This window comes from Doryrhamphus excisus, linkage group LG17 (assembly GCF_037039965.1).
Source record: "Doryrhamphus excisus strain RoL-2023G ecotype Guam linkage group LG17, RoL_Dexc_Guam_v1.1, whole genome shotgun sequence".
Taxonomy (NCBI): Eukaryota; Metazoa; Chordata; class Actinopteri; order Syngnathiformes; family Syngnathidae; genus Doryrhamphus; species Doryrhamphus excisus.
In genome coordinates, this window is record NC_136373.1 from 1,969,831 (window position 1) to 1,988,050 (window position 18,220).

The 18,220-nt window shown below is 42.0% G+C and overlaps 1 protein-coding gene across 2 annotated transcripts in view; it reads right to left on the bottom strand.

The window, feature by feature from the left end:
• The window catches only part of LOC131136511 (ERC protein 2-like), a 127,933-nt gene that overhangs the window by 11,178 nt on the left and 98,535 nt on the right, over positions 1-18,220 (bottom strand). The window contains exon 15 of one of the 2 annotated variants that reach the window (XR_009131749.2): positions 2,167-2,270. The gene's annotated coding sequence lies outside the window, so the exon portion shown is untranslated. Of the gene's footprint in view, positions 1-2,033; positions 2,271-18,220 lie in introns of those variants that run through there. The other variant, XM_078798250.1, reaches the window with a different exon arrangement.

Sequence of the window (18,220 nt, forward strand, 5' to 3'; positions counted from 1 at the left end):
ATGCACCGGCATGAAATACCGTAAAAAAGACGCAAAAGACTATGAGTGCCAGAAATTTTGAACAACATTTCAAAATAAGCTCAAGTGTAAACATGGTTTTAGTTTTTGTCTGGCTCTTTAAAAAGCAGCACCTTGACCTAGAACTAAACCTCTCTGTGGAGCTTCAACAGACCGTCAGCGTCTAGGTCATGGGCCTTGAACATGCCTGAATGTAGATATCGGTCCAGGGTGAGATGGGGGGGGGGTGGGCAGAGGGGACAAAGTGAAACCCGAGCCCACATTAAAGCACCTCCATCAGGTAGGAGGATCAGGAGGGGCCTCCGTGCGCTCAGTGTCTGCGGGGGACCGGGCTTCTGGAGTCCTATCTCACCTCCATCTGGAAAGAGAATCTGGGCATAGTCTGATGGTCTGATAAGAGGCCATGCCGACTGACGTGGTAACAGCCTCTTACCGGATGCGAGCCCATAAGGTACTCCCATAAGGGTATTAGCTTCTAGGTGGATCGCGGTATTTATTTTTGCTTTGATGGTTTAGGATGCCGTTGCACGGTTGAAGTGTGGTTAGCATGTTGGTCACTGAGCCAGGGAAGATCTGGGTTCGAACCTCTGCTTGGGATCTGGATGGCAGTGGATGGATGGTTCACAATGCAAAATTTACAAAAACTGATACAGAGATAAATGTGCATAAATATTATGTGTACTTTATATATATATATATATATGTACTTTCAAAACACTGCCTTGCTCATTTGCGCTCCACTCGTTTGTCATTTCCGGATGTGCTAATAGCCCCGTGGCTCCCTCCTCCGCTTGATGTCTTCTCAAGATGGCACCAAAGCCACTGACCCGTCAGTCCTCACTCCTAAACCAACAAGCCTCGTCCCCACTCCCCTGCCCACAGACTCACCATTTCTCCATCTGTTCTTTATTGCCCACAGTTCAAGTTCTGTCTCTTAACTGATTTGCCCTTCTAACAAGGGTCGCGGGGGTGCTGGAGCCTATCCCAGCTGTCCTGGTGGCCAGCCAATCACAGGGCACATATAGACAAACAACCATTCACACTCACATTCATACCTATGGACAATTTGGAGTGGCTAATTAACCTAGCATGTTTTTGGAACGTGGGAGGAAACCGGAGTACCCGGAGAAAACCCACGCATGCACGGGGAAAACATGCAACAACTCCACACAGAAATTGGCAGAGAGTGGAATTGAACCCTGGTCTCCTAGCTGTGAGGTCTCTGCGCGCTAACAACTCGACCGCCGTGCCGCCTAGGAAGAAGCAAAGTTTATTAAATCCTACCCCTCCATCTGGTACTTTTATAATTAGTAACTGTTACATTTGTTCACTTCCTGCTTTCCTAATATAGTTTTAAATTAAAAAATTAAAAAATTAAAAAATTAAAAAATTAAAAAATTAAAAAATTAAAAAATTAAAAAATTAAAAAATTAAAAAATTAAAAAATTAAAAAATTAAAAAATTTTAAACTATATTAGGAAAGCAGGAAGTGAACAAATGTAACAGTTACTAATTGTAAAAGTACCAGATGGAGGGGTAGGATTTAATAAACCTTGCTTTTTAAATTTAAAAAAATATAATTTTTAATTTTAAAATGGATTTAAAATTTCAAAATGGATCAAAAACTCATATCCCGCATTTTTGGACTAATTATTGGCCATAGTCAACCACAAAACAGCTAAGTAAGCTGAGTAAGTCCAGTCTCAGGAAGAAACCATTCAAGCTAGTGACCGGGGGCCGCTCGCTCGCTGCCACCGGGGTCAGAAGCCGCCCCAGGATATTGGACACATTGGACACGCACTCGGGGAAGAAACTTTTACAATATGTGGTTTGTTTGCTACTGACCTCGAGCTAACGCCAAGCAGCTAACAGCTAATTCCGAGCTGTACCAAATGGGTCTGATTTCTGACTTCATCAGAGTTTAAACGATTCCTTCCTTAGTCTCAAACGTGAAATAAACATGAACGCCAGATCAAACATACTTTTTAGCATGTATGTGTGTTTTGAGTGTGCATGTGTGTTAAGCTCCCCAAGCTGTGGGGTCCAACCGCCTAAAGGCACGACCGCCTCGCAATGAGCGAAATAGGAAAAGGGATCAGCAGAAGATACGGTTTTAGAGTGATGTTTTGGTTGGAGGGGAATGCCCACCTTTGCAGCCTCGGGGTGCGGCGGTGAGAGAGTGGGAGTAAAACTGAAGAGACATCGAGAGCGAGACCGTTTCACATGCAGCAGACGTTCCGGCAGGACCGTATCTGAGTAAAAAAAAAACAGATAAGATATTTTTAGACAGTTATGACAGAATGCTCTAAACTAGGGATCGACTGATATGTTTTTTTTGCGATGCCAATACCGATTTTTTTCCATCACCCTTAGCCGATGGCCGATTTTTGTAGCCGATACTGCTTTTGATGCCTCAATTTACATGAAAAAATGACCATGATAATAAATATTACAGTCTTGAGAAACATGCTAACTCGCAAACTAGAGAGCTAGCGACCTAAACGGTAGCCTTCAAGTCATTTCCTTTCAACTTAAATAGCCAAAAACTTACCACTTCCACACGGATAGGGAGGATAACTATTAACAGTTATTTAACCTTTAACATGAACATTAATCAAACGTAATAATTTTTTCCGGGTACATGATACCATACAGCAATCATATCAAACTTGCGCAGGCCGCACTAACATTAAACTTTCATAACAAGGCGGGGGCCTCAAACTAGTGTCCTGCTGGCCCCATTTGGCCCGCGGGCCGTGTGTTTGAGACACATGCTAACTCGCAAACTAGAGAGCTAGCGACCTAAACGGTAGCCTTCAAGTTATTTCCTTTAAACTTAAATAGCCAAAAACTTACCACTTCCCCACGGATAGGGAGGATAACTAATAACAGTTATTTAACCTTTAACATGAACATTAATGAAATGTAATAATTTTTTTCCGAGTACATGATACCATACAGAAAAACATGCGGCCCGCGGGCCAAATGTGGCCCGCAGGACACTAGTTTGAGGCCCCCGCTTTAAGGTAAACCTTAATTATAAAAAGTGACGGTTTCTCAAGTTGTTTATCGTAAGAAAGCTGTCAGTTTTAGGTGGGTACAAATAAATCCTGCATGCTTTACAACCCAAAATACGGGGGCCTCAAACTAGTGTCCTGCTGGCCCCATTTGGCCCACGGGCCGTGTGTTTGAGACACATGCTAACTCGCAAACTAGAGAGCTAGCAACCTAAACGGTAGCCTTCAAGTTATTTCCTTTAAACTTAAATAGCCAAAAACTTACCACTTCCACACGGATAGGGAGGATAACTATCAACAGTTATTTAACCTTTAACATGAACATTAATGAAACGTAATAATTTTTTTCCGAGTACATGATACCATACAGAAAAACATGCGGCCCGCGGGCCAAATGTGGCCCGCAGGACACTAGTTTGAGGCCCCCGCTTTAAGGTAAACCTTAATTATAAAAAGTGACGGTTTCTCAAGTTGTTTATCGTAAGAAAGCTGTCAGTTTTAGGTGGGTACAAATAAATCCTGCATGCTTTACAACCCAAAATACGGGGGCCTCAAACTAGTGTCCTGCGGGCCACATTTGGCCGGCGGGCCGCGTGCTTGAGACCCCAGCTTACTGAAAATAAGCGGTGAAAGTGGACGGAGTAAAGTGTTTGCAGACTTCCAGTAACTGGAAAAGAATCACACAGCTCATTCAGGATGAAATGTTACTTTGGGTTGCGAGTGTGTGTGTGTGTGTGTGTGTGTGTGTGTGTGTGTGTGTGTGTGTGTGTGTGTGAACTCGGGTCCATTTGTCTGGGTGGCGCTGGGAATAGTATCAGCTTAACGCAGAAAGAATTCAGGCCTCTCGAGCAAGGTCATGTGCTGATGTTTAGTAGGAGCTTTCTCAGGTCACAGACTGTGACTTTTAACCATCACTCACATTACCCCACATCCTTGAGTGGGCCGGTTTAAATGGCATACCCCGCATTTCTCCCCCGGTTCGCCGTAATGACAGGTGACAGCCGTCTCAGTCGACTTACCTCGTTGAAGGAAAAGTCAACCAAAATACTTGCGGGGAACAAAAATGCCCTTTGCAGATGATTACTTTCTGTAGGGTCATTTGAAATTTTGGGGAAAAAAATGACTATTATTAAATATACCAAGACATTTTGCTTGAGGAACACTTCATGGGAAAGCCCCCTTTACTATTCCAACAGTTCATAAAGGTCCCAAGTACGCGGTTGGATGGTTTTGGTGTGGAAAAACTCCACGGACCAAACCTCAACCTTTGGGATGAACGAGAACAGAGCTTGCAGGCCAGGTGCTCACGTCCAATAACCTCAAAAGTGTTCTAGAATGAATGGATAAATATTCCGACGGTCACAGAATCCTCGTGAATAATTGTTATAAGTTATAAGTACAGGAAAATCTGTTATAAAGCCAGTTAAAGTCTTTCTAAAGACGTGGTGCGCCGATGTTTTTTTTTGCGCATCCGCGGTTATGAATGAGTTGCTGGTTTTGAATTACTTTTTAATTTTAATGTTTTTTTTTATTTGTCTTTCAAGACTGAAAGACAAATACAATGAAACATAGTAGTAGGAAGAAGATGCCGGAGAAAATATTAAAATAAACATCGCAAGACATATCTAATTCCCCCATCCATCGTGTTCTAGAATGAATGGATAAATATTCCGACAATCACAGAATCCTCGTGAATAATTGTTATAAGTTATAGGTACAGGAAAATCTGTTATAAAGCCAGTTAAAGTCTTTGTAAAGACGAGGTGCGCCGATGTTTTTTTTTTGCGCATCCATGGTTATGAATGAGTTGCTGGTTTTGAATAACTCTTTCATTTTAGCGGTCGCAGAATTGTATCGGCAACCATGAATTGTGATATGAATCAAATCTGTATTAAAACACACACATATACAGCAATGGCAGGCAGTGTGCGCTTCGCCTGCGCCAAGAAAATACCATGTCGGAATTGGGAATCTTGCAATTGGCATCTTTGGCGCACTGTTTTGTCACAAAATTATTGAAGTTGAAAATGTGAGATTAATTTTCTGAGATTAATCTGCAAAAGAAAGAAACACATTCTACTTTCCAATTCCTTCTGTTCTTGAAGTCTGCGGAAAAATGTTCATTAATTAGCAACTGATACACCCCACGCCGCATGTGCACATGCAGACAGTGTTTGTGTGAGATAAATAGTGCTTTGCTTGGATAATTACATTGTCTACCCCCACCCCACCCCCGGGTTCTGACACATGTTCAACAGCTCAGACAGCCACGCCTAAACACCTGTGAGAAATAACACACCAACGTTTTTGTAGGTGTCTGTGAATTGTATGTTTATATGTTTTATTTATTTAGGCTACTGCCTACGGGTGTAACAATTCATCCACTGCATCAATTTATATTCATAAGATCCAAATACATTGATATGTGTTCAGCAATTTGCTCTACTGCAGGGGTTTCAAATATCGGGATCCGGTGCGGATCAGGCCCGCAGATGGGTTTAATCCGGCCTGTGAGATGACAAACTGTTTATACCAGCGCAGCCACCTGCGTCATTTATCATCTTCCATATTAAACATTTGCTCAACAAATGCTCCTTTTCACGGCTGTACAATATTTCTCAGTACAGGGGGGGTACTGTCGCGCTCGACTGTAACACAGGTTTGGCGATCTTGCTATTTTGTCATCTTTGCATATTTGTTGGATTTGTGACTGATTTTGTTGTCTCTCGTTTAGATTTCGGCCACTCCCGTTTTGGGCGGAGCTGCAGGACGTACCACAGTTGCGCTTCTTATGAATCATCAACTTGAGCTCACCTGCTGGAGACGCCTAGCCAGGTGACTTCACTTTTTTCCCAAGATGATGCTGACTGGTTGACTGACTGACGACTGACTAGTTTTGTCTAAGAATGGAATTGATTTAAAATTATTGAATTATTTTGGATCGTATCATTCTAAATGAGCCAAAATTGTCAGTGAATTGTATCGGCAACCAATAATTGTGATATGAATCGAATCGGTATTAAAACAACCCTACTACTGTCCTTTGTATGACGCTATATAGTGCTTGAGACAACAACATACATATGTGCACACACATATACAGCAATGACAGGCAGTGTGCGCTTCGCCTGCGCCAAGAAAAGACCATGTCGGAATTGGTAATCTTTCAGGGCATCTTTGGCGCACTGTTTTGTCACAAAATTGTCATTGCACCAAGTTGAACATGTGGACACCTCCTGTGGTGCGCCGCCACTGCCATGTCAGCGCAGCACATTCTACCAAATTTGCTGCGCACGGTGGTGCGCTTGATGAAATTACCACTGCATGGGGTGCTTAACACCGTCAACCTGCGCCATGGAATTAGAGCCCCTTTATCTTCAAATACTCGTAACTACGTAGGCAGCGCAGTTCGATATGAATCAAATCGGTATTAAAACAAATCATGACACCCCTACTACTGTCTTTTGTATGACGCTATTTAGTGCTAGAGACAACAACATACATACGTGCACACACATATACACCAATGACAGGCAGTGCAGTTTTGGGTGCGCTTCGTCTGCGCCAAGAAAAGACCATGTCGGAATTGTTAATCTTTCAGGGCATTTTTGGCGCACTGTTTTGTCACTAAATTATTGAAGTTGAAAATGTGGACACCTCCCATGGTGTGGCGCCACGGCCATCTCGGCGCAGCACATTCTACCAAATATGCTTTGCACAGTGAATCAAATCGGTATTAAAACAAATCATGACACTCCTACTACTGTCCTTTGTATGACGCTATATAGTGCTTGAGACAACAACATACATACGTGCACACACATACACACCAATGACAGGCAGTGTGCGCTTCGCCTGCGCCAAGAAAGACCATGTCGGAATTGGCAATCTTTTAAGGCATCTTTGGCGCACTGTTTTGTCACAAAATTATTGAAATTCTCGGCGCAGCACATTCTACCAAATTGGCTGCGCACCGTGGTGCGCTTGATGAAATTACCACTGCATGGGTTGCTTAACACCGTCAACCTGCGCCACAGAATTAGAACCTCTTTATCTTCAAATACTCGTAACTATGTAGGCAGCGCAGTTCTACAAACATAAACTACTACAACTATTATATTATTAATGAATATTATTACCTTGAGTATCATTCTAAATGATCCAATATCGTCAATGAATTGTATCGGCAACCACGAATTGTGATATGAATCAAATCGGTATTAAAACAAATCATGACACTCCTACTACTGTCCTTTGTATGACGCCATATAGTGCTTGCATACGTGCACACACACACCAATGACAGGCAGTGTGCGCTTCGCCTGCGCCAAGAATGTCGGAATTGGCAATCTTTTAAGGCATCTTTGGCGCACTGTTTTGTCACAAAATTATTGAAGTTGAAAATGTGGACACCTCCCCTGGTGCGCCGCCACAGCCATCTCGGCGCAGCAGATAGGCTGCGCACTGTGGTGCACTTGATGAAATTGCCACTGCATTGAGTGCTTAACACTCCGTCACCCTGCGGAATGAGAATTAGACCCCTTTATCTTCAAATACTCGTAACTTTACACACAGTTACAGCACATTGAAGTGAGGAAGCAGTAAATGACAAAGGTTGAGAATGACTCAAGGAATAGCAGAGCAAAAAAGACACAGAAACACAAAGTGATGTTTAAAAAAAAAAAAAAAAAAAGAGTGGCGTAATAACAGTGGTTAAGTCTTGCTCTTTCATTGAGTAAATCTGTCCGGGGCTATTTCACAGTGTAGGAATCTCCTGTGGCCCAGTTCAAAGGCTCGCCCAGAGACAGGACTTGTAGACGGCACGAGGAACAGGTGACAGCTCTTCCACACACATGGAGGCGTTCACATACACATGCACGTCCAAACTCTTCACCGGCAAACACCGCACACATCTGGATGAACACACGGTAAGATCAAGAAAAGCACAGCGTGACAGCGTCTTTTGTGTCCTGAAGAGCCTGTGGGGGATGCCTTTCGAAGGAACTCTCATAAAAACCGTACATCTATCATCTGGGCTTGGAGAACCACTTAAAAAGAGTCAATACAGGATGCACACATACCACACACTAAAAAAGCAGTGGGTATGACAAAGTGCATTCAGACGTAACAAGTTTAAGCACGACAGGCACCGTGCGAGCTCAACATCAATGAGACTAACATGCACAGCTGACAACCAGCTATAAATGCTACAGGAAGAATGAGAGACCGGAGTTGAGCCTTGTGATGGATATGACGAATCCAGAAACGCTCACGTTCAGAGAGGTTGAAGACCAGGCTATGTCATCACTCGTTCATCCAACTCACAACAAGTACGTAGGCAGCGCAGTTCTACAAACATAAACTACTACAACTATTATTTTATTAATGAATATTATTACCTTGAGTGTCATTCTGAATGAGCCAATATCGTCAATGAATTGTATCGGCAACCACGAATTGTGATATGAATCAAATCGGTATTAAAACAAATCATGACACCCCTACTACTGTCCTTTGTATGACGCTATATAGTGCTTGAGACAACAACATACGTACATGCACACACATATACAGCAATGACAGGCAGGGTGCGCTTCGCCTGCGCCAAGAAAAGACCATGTCGGAATTGGCAATCTTTCAGGGCATCTTTGGCGCACTGTTTTGTCACAAAATTACTGAAATTCTCGGCGCAGCACATTCTACCAAATTGGCTGCGCACCGTGGTGCGCTTGATGAAATTACCACTGCATGGGTTGCTTAACACCGTCAACCTGCGCCACGGAATTAGAACCTCTTTATCTTCAAATACTCGTAACTATGTAGGCAGCGCAGTTCTACAAACATAAACTACTACAACTATTATATTATTAATGAATATTATTACCTTGAGTATCATTCTAAATGATCCAATATCGTCAATGAATTCTATCGGCAACCACGAATTGTGATATGAATCAAATCGGTATTAAAACAAATCATGACACCCCTACTACTGTCCTTTGTATGACGCTACATAATGCTTGAGTCAACAACATATGTGTACACATATATACAGCAATGACAGGCAGGGTGCGCTTCGCCTGCGCCAAGAAAAGACCATGTCGGAATTGGCAATCTTTCAGGGCACACTGTTTTGACGCTATATAGTGCTTGAGACAAAAACATACATACTCAATACAGCAATGACAGGCAGTGCAGTGCAGGGTGCGCTTCGCCTGCGCCAAGAAAAGACCATGTCGGAATTGGCAATCTTTCAGGGCATCTTTGGCGCACTGTTTTGTCACTAAATTATTGAAGTTGAAAATGTGGACACCTCCCATGGTGCGCCGCCACGGCCATCTCGGCGCAGCAGATTCTACCAAATTTGCTGCGCACAGTGGTTCGCTTGATGAAATTACCACGACATGGGGTGCTGAACACCGTCAACCTGCGCCATGGAATTAGAGCCCCTTTATCTTCAAATACTCGGAACTAGGTAGGCAGCGCACCCCTACTACTGTCCTTTGTATGACGCTATATAGTGCTTGAGACAACAACATACATGCTCACACATAAACAGCAATGACAGGCAGTGCAGTGCAGGGTGCGCTTTGCCTGCGCCAAGAAAAGACCATGTCGGAATTGGCAATCTTTCAGAGCGTCTTTGGCGCACTGTTTTGTCACAAAATTATTGAAATTCTTGGTGCAGCACATTCTATAAAATTGGCTGCGCACAGTGGTGCGCTTGATGAAATGACCACTGCATGGGGTGCTTAATGCCGTCAACCTGCGCCACTGCGTCTTTTTGGGCGAGAGGCGGGGTATACACCCTTGGACTGGTGGCCAGCCAATCACAGGGCACATATAGACAAACAACCATTCACACTCACATTCATACCTATGGATAATTTGGAGTCGCTAATTAACTTAGCATGTTTTTTTTTTTTTTGGAATGTGGGAGGAAACCGGAGTACTTGGAGAAAACCCACGCGTACACAGGGAGAACATGCAACGGGTCGCACACAAGACGAGGGTTAAAATCCCCAGACACACGCAGGTACACTTAGACACTGAGCCACAGATTCTAACGGCGTAAAATTGAATCCTTGTGTTTTAAATACATAGAACATCCACCCCACAAAGAACCATCTGTGTGTGTGTGTGTGTGTCACATGGGCCCACGTCAGCCATCAGGGTCAAGGATTGCTTCATGCCGAAGCAAGTAAGAAACAGTTGCCGACTAAAAGTTGTCCTCTTCCTCATCTTCTCCACATCCGTTCTCTACCCCTCCCAACTCATTCCACTTCATACTGCGTCACCTATGACCCAGCACCAATTCACTAGTGTCATTATGCAATTAACACCAATTAAGTCATTTGGCTGGAAGAATGTGTGTGTGTGCGTCTGCATATGTGTGTGTGTGTGTGTGTTAAATAGGTGGATAAATAGGTGGATATGTGTACACACGCATGATGGGGCAATTACAATAACACAAGGGAGCCTTTTGGAAGCGGAGAGCACCGCAATCAACCAATCAGCCTTCAGATGGCTTTGACATGAAAAGAGAGAGCGGCCCCCGGTAACCCCAGTTGGGTCAGCCCCAATTTACTCTATTTACCCACTCAGGAATGACTCTGTGTGTGTGTGTGATGAAAAAGACAGAGTGAGTAAGGGGGGGATTGGGTGCTGAAGAGCCTGAAGAGGTTGTTGGGCAGGTGAATTGTAGCGGGTGGAAGGGTGGGCTATTTGGGTGTGGGATCAAGTGGAAAGAGAGAGAGCCTTCATATTGTGTTTGCAAAGCTAAAAGGCCAACATTTGGAGTCCATTTTCCAACAATTTCCCCTCGGAGAGTGGCTATACACCCACAGACACACACACACATTTTCCCAAACTGAAAGCACCGATTCAGGATGCTGATGCAGCAAAGTATTTCATAACAATAACAGAGTTAAGATTGTTTAACACAAAGTCAAATAATAATTTTACTAGAATGCAGAATAATATTATTTATGTCATCGCTGCATATTCTTTAATGCAGGGGTCTCAAACTCAATTTACTTGGGGGCCACTGGAGCTAGGGTCTGGGCAAGGCTGGGACGCATCAAGTTTTCCATAAAAAAAAAAAAAACACATTTATTAAAAACAGAAAAATATACAAACTTTTTCAGTGCTTTGGTTCCGATTTTCTACAATAAAAGCTCTGATAAAACATTCCACTGTTCTCAAATGTCTTAATTTTTATTTTTCTGCACAAAATAACATGAAAAATAAATAAACAAATCAAGAATAAAATCAATCAATCAGTAATAAATAAATATAATAATAATAATAAAACGGCACACATATAGTTGGTGGGTAGACAAATTATTTTTTTCAGATTAAAATGAACAAATCATTATTAGAGCCCTGTAGACATGACAAAACACGACTATAGTCACATTTATACTCTTTTTATTTACAACATATTACGCAACTGCAATGTCATGAGACACATGCTAACTCGCAAACTAGAGAGCTAGCCACCTAAACGGTAGCCTCCAAGTTATTTCCTTTCAACTTAAATAGCCAAAAACTTACCACTTCCACACGGATAGGGAGGGTAACTATTAACAGTTATTTAACCTTTAACATGAACATGAATCAAACGTAAGAATTTTTTCCGGGTACATGATACCATACAGCATCCATATCAAACTTAACATTAAACTTTCATATCAAGGCGGGGGCCTCAAATTAGTGTCCTGCGGGCCACATTTGGCCCGCGGGCCGCGTGTTTGAGACCAAACAATAAGATTGTTAGGATAAAAAAATATATGTTTTTACTGCAGCCATGATAAAGAAAAACATACTAGGTCGTTTATCTTGTTGCAAGCAGGTGGTTGGAACGGATTTGGGAATATTTGCACCGACATTGGAACGTCTTAGTACGGCACAGACAAAACAAGCCGATTGTTTGCTGTTTTTTTTTTTTTTTTTCCTCCAATTCAACACAAGTTTATGCATATTGATTTTTAAAAGCCTCTGTTTGTGTTGCTCTTTGCAACGTACAAACCAACCCACAGATCAACACCCCAGCTGTGAGGTCTGGTGCCAGGACTGGGCTGCAGACCAGTCAGCTAAACAGGACCAGTCATCTCCTCATCACACCAAACAGCCTCCTGGCTACACAACAAGGGGACGCAGAAAAAAACTGGAAACAGACCGAGAAACTTAAAGGAAAAAAAAATGGAGTCAGTATTTCCAATGCTCTGACTCAATGGTATCACATATCTAAAGACGGGGACTAGCCTATATCTTTTGTGTTTGTATCAGTACAAAACTGTACTGCTTCAGGGGGCTTCGGAAATCTGGACTTTAATCAGGACCACATGAGTCTGCCACAGGAAGTCCTTACAGCAAAGGACAGGAAGCAGAAACACAAGGACCGCATCATTAGTTGCGCCATTTTCTCCAAAGCCCTACAGCCAATCGGAGCCTTAGACACAAAGAAAAGAGGCGTGGTCAGTGGTGCGTCTCCGGAATTATTTACGTGTGTAGACCCTCCAGGCTGGAATTAATAACCTATTTGTTTACTAGACTTAATGAGTCCAGGTTGTGTGTGCGTTTAGAACAGGGGGTCTCAAACACGCGGCCCGCGGGCCAAATGTGGCCCGCAGGAGACTACTTTGAGGCCCCCGCTTTGATATGAAAGTTTAATGTTAGTGCGGCCCGCGCAAGTTTGATATGGATGCTGTATGGTATCATGTACCCAGAAAAAATTATTACGTTTGATTCATGTTCATGTTAAAGGTTAAATAACTGTTAGTAGTTATCCTCCCTATCCGTGTGGAAGTGGTAAGTTTTTGGCTTTTTTAAGTTGAGAAATAATAAGTTGAGAAATAACTCAGGAAATAAAGGAAATAACTTGAAGGCTACCGTTTAGGTCGCTAGCTCTCTAGTTTGCGAGTTAGCATGTGTCTCAAACACACGGCCCGCGGGCCAAATGTGGCCGGCAGGACACTAGTTTGATATGAAAGTTTAATGTTAGTGCAGTTTGATTAATGTTCATGTTAAAGGTTAAATAACTGTTAGTAGTTATCCTCCCTATCCGTGTGGAAGTGGTAAGTTTTTGGCTTTTTTAAGTTGAAAGGAAATAACTTGAAGGCTACCGTTCAGGTCGCTAGCTCTCTAGTTTGCGAGTTAGCATGTGTCTCAAACACACGGCCCGCGGGCCAAATGTGGCCGGCAGGACACTAGTTTGATATGAAAGTTTAATGTTAATGCGGCCCGCGCAAGTTTGATATGGATGCTGTATGGTATCATGTACCCAGAAAAAATTATTACGTTTGATTCATGTTCATGTTAAAGGTTAAATAACTGTTAATAGTTATCCTCCCTATACGTGTGGAAGTGGTAAGTTTTTGGCTATTTAAGTTGAAAGGAAATAACTTGAAGATAATTTGTCTACCCACCAACTATATGTGACGTGACGGGCAGAACACCATGCAAAATACATTGCCGTCTGCAATATGGTGTTTTTTTTTTTTTTAGAGCAGGTTTGAACGCTATCATGAAACGTTTGATAGCATACATCAAACAACACGCACACATCACTACAAAAAAAGCAAAAAAAAAAAAAAGCCGTCCACATTCTCGCTGCCCACTCTGTTCTGCAAGCCATCAACGCTGAAGACGCTAATTCCTGCCGATGGCTTACAGGTGGCCGGCGCAAGGTGAACCACATTGACTGCACCGGCCTACGGTACACGTACACACCGAGACAGTAAAACCAATCCTTTTACAAACCCAGTACTAAACATCAAAGACAGAAACACACACCGTATTAAGACATTTAAAGTTAAGCATATGCACTCTCGTAAAGCTTCAAAAGACTGGCGGAGATTACAGCAAAAGGCTAACACTTTCAGGGGTTTCGTGTAACGTTTTCATATTCTGCTTCAGACTATTTGAATTGCATACAAGTATGTCAATTTTTTATTTTTATTTTTAATTTGGGCAAATATATGAAACATTAGTGCATTTCTTACATCAATGAAAATATAACTTTCCATTATTTACATTTGTATTCAACTATCTGATCACAAGCCCAAAAAGGAGTAGGCTGAAGCAAAAGCTAATAAATGTCTACCCCTTTTTGCAAGGTATAATCATATTCATGCCACAGTCTTGTTATTGTTATCATTGTAATATTATTATTGTTATTATCATTATTTTTATAATTGTTATCATTATGACCGTCATTAATATTACCATTTCCCATCATTATAGTTGAAAATTTTTGGATTTTTTTTTTTTTTAATTATCTTAACCAATCAAATGAACGTCTCTCAATGAACGTCTCGCATTGCCTTTGAATGCACCGGACTGGACTGCGCATCAGACGCCACGATCCGCGATCCACGACACCTCGTGGGACGTGTCATCTGTTCCTGACAGTTACATTAAACACAGCAGCAGGCTAATCCAAGCATTTTACTTGTGAAAATGAACAGTAAAGAAATATAAATTTTAACAACCAACTTTATATTAATCGTTTTTTTTAGTTGTTGTGGTTAGTTGTCTAATAGGTCACTTTTGTTTTCACTAAGTTGACGCTGCGTGTTGGCTCATTTGTGATTGGATGGTTACTGAAGGAAAGGGGAGGGGGGACGGGGGCGGGGGCGTCTGGCGTATGAAGAAGCACAGCCACGGAAATGAGCGATGAGTGTAACTGTTTAGAGGTTTTGGTGACGTGTCTGCACTGCGCGTCAGTCAGCCAATTTACCGCTGCGCTTCGCCTGCGCCAAGAACAGACCAGGTTCGAGCTGGCGAGTTCTCAGCGCACAAAATTGTCACTGCTGCCACGCTCATCTCGGCGCAGTCCAGTCACAAAATTTGGTGCGCTGAACCAAATTACCACTGTGCGGGATGCGCCACCTTGTGCTGCGCCATGAAATTACAGCACAGCAGTCATTTCGTATGGAATAACGATCCCTCCGCAGATACATTTTTAAGACGTAACAAGAAAAATCATTTAACATATACAATTCAGCGGTAACACTAACCACATACGCATGTATTTATTTACGCAGTGATCGACTCCCATGAAATTTCAAAGCATGCGCACCCAACCAATCAGCAACCGGCAACCACCAGACGGTACGATACTGTATTAAAGACATTAGCTTGGCTCATCTTTGAGTCTGCATGACATTTTCACAACAAACAAACAAGAATATTACAAAGGATATGACGATTGACCAAACGTGAGTCGGGATAATCCATGTCGGGGCGTGCCCCCAACACATTTATACGGGGGGGGGGGGGGGGGGGATTACGCCATCGCTTTGATACACCTCCCTGTAATTGCCTCTGCACATTTTTGACTGTGTGTGTAAATTGACTATGTTGTTCCGTCTGTCAATCCAGCTAGTTACACTTAAACCCGAGGATGACACCGTCAATCCTCTTTGTCAGTCTAAGCTTTTGCAGCGGCAGTCAGGCAAGGAACTGGGTTTACCGTTTGTTCACTCGTTCCATTTCCTGACACTTGTCAGGTAACACACCAAAGAGAATCACAAAAAGAGAACAAAGCATTTTTGCCTGTCAAGAAAAACAAACAATTATGCCACATCAGTGTCTGCGTGTCTGTGTGTTTGTGTGTGTTTGTGTGTGTTTGTGTGTGTGTGTGCACGGCCAAGTGATGAGCGAGGAAGAGCAGCAGGAAAAGATCATTGCACAGCACCGCAATTTCAAAAGCCGCGGTAATAACTTAAGCTATTTATTTTCGTGTTGATGCACACAATTCTTTTATGTCCTCTCCTTTCTTGCTCATGACTTCCTAGTCAAAGAAAACGGCAACAAATGTCATCTTTCATCAGTTTTCAATACAGATGCAAAGATGTTTGTGTCGGAGAAGGACGGTAAACTCAACCAAAGCAAGAACGGATGGATTAATTCATTTTGCAGAATCTGTTTTCTACTGTTTTCTAATGCACAACGATGAGCCAATTCAAGAAACAATACAAGCAGTTGATGTTTGCTAAATACAAGGATGAAGAGTCTTGAACCAGTCATGATGTGCTATATATATCACTATATTGACACGCACTATGGTACCCATTATGGCATTGGATGCTCATATCACCTTGTACTTCAGTACAAGGTACATTATTTAAAAAAAAAAACAAAAAAAAACCTTAAATTGTATTATGGAAAGCAGGAAGTGAACAAATGTAACAGTTACTGATTGTAAAAGTACCAGATGGAGGGGTAGGATTTAATAAGCTTTGCTTCTTCCTACTCCTTTCGGACATGTGGAACTGGGAACTGATTATGGGATGCACTCAATTGTAATCTGATGCATGTTCAAATGAAATAAAACCATTACCAGATGTGAAGAAAAAATTCACAAAATTTTGAGGTACGATGGATTTTTTTTCAATTTTTTATTGAACATTTACGCTGTCTAAGTTGAAAAATTTGTGAAAGGTATCTGTTCATTTTTTTCATAAACCAGTTGTCAAAAATTTTCTTTTTTTTTAATAAAAAAAAAACAAACAAACCTTAAACTGTATTATGGAAAGCAGGAAGTGAACAAATGTAACAGTTACTGATTGTAAAAGTACCAGATGGAGGGGTAGGATTTAATAAGCTTTGCTTCTTTCTACTCCTTTTGGACATGTGGAACTGTAAACGGATTATGGGATGCACTCAATTGGAATCTGATGCATACCAAAATTTAAAAAAAATAATAATAATTATATTAGGAAAGCATTTATGTCATTGTATGGTCATATCACCTTGTACTTCAGTACGAGGTACATTATTAAAAAGAAAACAAAAAAAAACCTTAAACTGTATTATGGAAAGCAGGAAGTGAACAAATGTAACAGTTACTGATTGTAAAAGTACCAGATGGAGGGGTAGGATTTAATAAGCTTTGCTTCTTCCTACTCCTTTTGGACATGTGGAACTGGGAACTGATTATGGGATGCATTCAATTGTAATCTGATGCATGTTCAAATGAAATAAAACCATTACCATTACCATTACTTCAAAAGAGACACGCTTGGTTGTATACTGTAAATGCGCATAAACGAAGGGTGCTATACCTTTGAAACGCGCCCGTGCATACACACACACACACATCCATTACACATACACACGTGTACAACCAGAGACACGCAACACAAAGAAATTATAGCTAAGCCTAGTTATTACCTAAGCAAACAGACTAAGTCGGAATGGAATGCCTGCTTGTTCGTGACACAAAGCTTTGCGTCGCAACGAGGAAACAAACTCTTAAACACACACGTGTGCATATTGTACGAGTGAATGAACGACAATATGTGCGAATGAACCGAAGTCTTTGTTGTTGCTACTCGAACGTATTGAGCTTTGCTTCAATGCCGATGATGAGCACATTTATTTGTGTCTGTTTGTGTGATACAATTTTGTTAGCAACGATTGTTTGGATCGGATTCCTGAAAAGAACTTTGTCTTTGGTGTTTGTGTAGACATTACACAAAATGTAAGAAGTGCGAATTCAAACTCTCACACATGTCGGCTCACGCAAAATTTATTCCTGAGGCTGATTGGTAGCTTCACGAGTTGAGTCTGTGTCAAATTCTTTACATTTTAGGGGAAATTATTCTCAAAAATATATGAAATATCCCATTGACGTGTTGAAGTGTTCATGGATACGCACTCAATAATTCATCTTCAGAAAGCAAGAAGAAGCAAACGGGAAGAGAAAGAATGTGTCAGACAAATGAAACGCAGAAGAAAAAGACAGACTGCGTCCATTCTGGTATGCCATCTTTACGATCTGTCTGTGAGAGACCTCTTCAAATTGAACTCAGGTGTAGCGTGATGCCGAGAAAGCCATTTCCCCCATTACGTCTCTGGAATCTCACATAAACAAATTACAAAAATACTTGCTCTATAAAAGAGCGGCTGAGCATTCCCGAACCGCGCAGTTGAAACCCGAGCGGGGGCTTGTTTATGTGTGTGACAGAGTGTTTACATTGTCCTCCATTCCCATCCCCTCAGATCGGGAACACGCCGAGCTTCTGACAGTTTCGCTCCTGCACTACCTGACTGTCGGTTGGATTTCTGTTATGGGGAACATGTGCTGCGTCTGCACGGGAGTAAGGCAAGCCGGACGATGCTGTGTTTTTATCGAGACCAAAGGGATACGCTCAAGAATGTAAAAAGTACACAAC